The sequence below is a fragment of the Gavialis gangeticus genome, unplaced genomic scaffold (genome assembly GCF_001723915.1).
Source record: "Gavialis gangeticus isolate Ggan-Ray unplaced genomic scaffold, GavGan_comp1, whole genome shotgun sequence".
NCBI lineage: Eukaryota > Metazoa > Chordata > Crocodylia > Gavialidae > Gavialis > Gavialis gangeticus.
In genome coordinates, this window is record NW_017729026.1 from 23,057,019 (window position 1) to 23,061,214 (window position 4,196).

The following is a 4,196-nucleotide window of genomic DNA, read 5'->3' on the forward strand; positions in this document are numbered from 1 at the left end:
TAGCCCTAGTTCTGTATCTGCCTTAGCTTTCCTAACAGCTCCCCTACAAGTCTGAGCAATGGAGGTATACTCCTCTTTGTCCCATCCCTTCCATTGGGTGAATGCCTCTTTTTTGGCTTTCAGGCATTCCTGAATGCCTTTGGTGAGCCAGGGGGGCTTTTGAGCAATCTTGCTCCATTTGATTCTCATTGGGACTGTCACCCCTTGGGCATGGAGGATTGTCTCCTTAAGGAATGACCACTCATCTTGGACACCTAGTTCCCCAACTCTCCAGGACCCCAGTGCCTCTCCTACTAATCTCAACTTGTTGAAGTTGGCCCTCTTGAAGTCAAGGGCTGCTGCCTTACTGCAGGCCCTTGACACCCTGCGTTGTATGCTGAATTCCACTAGACGATGATCGCTGTCACTCAGGTGGTCAAGAACCTGAAGTCCCCTCACCAGGTCATTACCTGTGGCCAGAACCAGGTCTAGGAGGGCATTCCTTCTGGTGGGACTGTGAACCTCCTGGGTTAAGTGGAGGTCCTGTATCTCAGCAAGGAACTTTCGTGAGTGGTCCAACCTGGCTGACTGCTCCTCCCAGCAGCTGTCCGGGTAATTTAGATCACCCATGATGACTACATCCCTTGCCTTAAGTGCCTCCGCAACCTGGCCAGATAATTCACAGTCCATTTCTTCCCCTTGGTTGGGTGGTCTGTAATAGACCCCCATTGTTAAGTCCCTTTCCCCATGAACCCTCTGTATTTTGACCCAGAGCACTTCAGCCTGCCCCTCCTCTGACCCCATCCTTTAGTTGAGGATGTATATTGCTCCTTGATGTAGAGCACCACACACCTGCCTTTCCTCCCCATTCTATCCCACCTGTATAGTCTGTAGCCCCTAATGTTTGTTAGCCTTCTAGTAAGGAAGTTTTTCCTAATATCTAACCTAAACATCCCTTGTTGCAACCTGAGACCATTGCTCCTTGTTCTGTCATCTGCCACCACTGAGATCAGTCTAGCTCAGGGGCGGGCAATTATTTTGGGTGGAGGGCTGCTTACTGAGTTTTGGCAAGCCATCAAGGGCCATATGACAGGCAGCCCAGGGAAGATAAATATTAATTCTCTAAATTTTTTAGGGGCCCCGCGGGCTGGATAGAATGGCCTAGCAGGCTGCACCTGGACTGCAGGCCACATTTTGCCCACCCCTGGTCTAGCTCCATCCTATTTGGAACCACCCTTCAGATAGTTGGAGGCTGCTATTAAATTGCCTCAGTCTTCTATTCTCCACACTAAATAAGCCCAGTCCCCTCAGCCTCTCCTCAGAAGTCATGGGCCCCAGCCCCCTCACCATTTTTGTTGCCTTCCACTGGCCTCTCCAGTTTGTCCACATCCTTTTTGTAGTGAGGGTCCCAAAAATGAACACAGTACTCCAGATGTGGCCTCACCAGTGCTGAATAGAAGGAAATAATAACTTCCCTTGATCTGCTGGCAACACTCCTATGAATGCAGCCCAATATGTCGTTATCCTCCTTGGCAACAGGGGTACATGATTGGCTCATATTCATCTTATTGTGTACTGTAACCCCCAGGTCCTTTTCTGTAGAGCTGCTGTCCAGCCAGTCATCCCCCAGTCTGTACCAGTGCATGGGATTTTTCCCTCCTAAGTGCAGGACTTTGCACTTGTCGTTATTGAACCTCATGCAATTTCTTTTGGTCCAATCCTTCAATTTGTCTAGATTAGTCTGAATCCTAAACTTCCTCTATGGCATATCTGCTACTCCCCCAAGCTTCGTGTCATCTGCAGTCCTGCTGAGGATGCACTCAATGCCATCTTCCAGGTCACTGATGAAGATATTGAGCAAAACTGGCCCCGGACCAACTTCTGGGGCACTCCACTAGCACTGAGCTATTGACTACTACCCTTTGAGATGGATAATCCAGCCAGTTTTCTATCCATTTTACAGTCCATTCATCCAACCTGCACTTCCTTAGCTTGCCTGCAAGAATGTTTTGGGAGATGGTATCAAAAGCCTTGCTAAAATCTAAGTATATCACATCCACTGGTCTCCCCACATCCACAGAGTCAGTCATCTCATCATAGAAGGCAATCAGGTTTGTCAGGCATAGACTATCATAGTTGTCAAGGATGTGACTTGCCCTTGGTGAATCAATGTGGACTGTTCTTAATCACCTTCTTCTTCTTCAAGTGCTTAGAAATAGATTCCCAGAGGACCTGCTCCATGATTTTTCCAGGGACTGTGGTGAGGCTGACCAGTCTGTAGTTCCTTGGATCCTTCTTTTCCCCTTTCTTAAATATGGGTACTATATTTGCCCTTTTCCAGCTGTCTGGAACCTCTCCTGATTATCATGATTTTCCAGAGATAATAGCCACTGGCTCTGCAATCACATCAGCCAACTACCTCAGCACCCTCGAGTACCTCCCATCTGGCCCTGTGGATATATATATGCCCACCTTTTCTAAGTAGTCCCTAACCTGTTCTTTTGCCACAGTTGGCTGCTCACCTCCTCCCTAAACTGTGTGGCCACATGCAGTAGTTTGGGAGCTGACCTTGCCTGTGAAGACTGAGGTAAAAAAGGCATTGAGCACTTCAGCCTTTTCTGCATCCTCTGTTACTAGGTTGCCTCCCCAATCCAGTAAGGGACCCACACTTCAAAAACATTTCAAAAAGAATCTTGTTAATACATAAATAGATTGCCTATTGCAAATGTGTTGGATGCTGGGTCCTGCAAAGTGTGGACTACTCTGTTCTGGACCAAGCAAAAAAACTTTACTTTAAACATGTCCCATTGGAACTAGTTACGTGCCTCAAATTAAGCACATGCTTACATACATTTCAGCACATGCTCAGGTACATTTCTGAATCAGGATCAGGAAGCGCCACCACATGGATTAAAAAAAAAATTAGCAAATAAGGGTCCTTTGCAGAAGCTGGGCAAAACAATGAAACCTATAGAAAAGAAAAAGTCATTGAGTCATAGGACAGTCTTTGCTGTTAATTTATTTCATATGAGATATCCTATAAGTTTGAGGAAACGGTTTAGGGGTATAGGGTGTAGCCATGTTGGTCTAAGTCTGCCTAGGAAACAGTTCAGGTATTTAAAATGATATCTGCTTTTGGTATTACAGGTTTTCACATCATATTGTAAATTTGCATGTACCCATGTTGTCCTTTGAAATATTAGAGCAGGGGTGGGCAGGTATTTTGTGAGGGCCGCTTAAGAAGTTGAGTGAGTTCTTAGGGGCTGGAGGATGTGTGTGGTGGGGTGCTGACTTGGTTCCCTGACACAGCTGTTTACACCACTCAGCGTGGTAGTGGGAGAGATGACAGGGTAGCCCAGGGAGATACCAATTTATCCTATCTGACACCAGGCCCATCCGCCCTGTACCCACCACCGGGGGAGAGTGGGCGAGTGGGTGGGGCCTCTATGGACACTGGCCTGGGATTCCTGGGCCTAGGCAAAGCACACTCAGTTGGGCAGATGGGATGGGGCTGTGGGCAGGCAAGGAGCGGTGTGTGGGAGTGGGACAGGAAGGTGGGGCTGGGGCCAGGATCATAGCAGGGTGACAGCATGGGCCTGGGGCCCAGGCCCAGGCCCTGGCCCTGGCCCCAAGTAGAGCCATGATCCACTCCCCACACATCCCTGCAACAAGCTCCCCATCACATCTGCCAAGCTGAGCATGCTCTGCCCACAGGGGTCCCAGACTGGACTCCATGGAGACCCTGTCCACCCACCTGCCCCATCTGCATCCCCAGTGGTGGATGCAGAGTGGAAAGGCCCAGGTTGCTCAGGCAGTGGAGCTAGGGTTCAGTGGTCATGGTGGCATGGCATGTACTTGTTCCTGGGCCGCAGTGGTAGGGGCTGCCAGGAAGTCAAGCTTGGCTGCTGTGCCCCCACTGCCCAACCCCATGGACTGCAGCTCTTGGTTTCATAGTTTCTAGGGTCAGAAGAGACCTGAGCAGATCACAGAGTCCAACCCCCTACCATGGCAGGAAAGAGTATTGGGGTCAAATGACCCCAGCAAGGTGTTCATCTAGCCTCCTCTTAAAGACCCCCAGGGTAGGAGCCAGCACCATTTCTCTTGGAAGTTGGTTCCAGATCCTAGCCACCCTGACAGTGAAGTAGCACCTCCTGATATCTGGCCTAAATCTACCCTCTGCCAGCTTGTGACCATTATTCCTGGTCACTCCTGGTAGT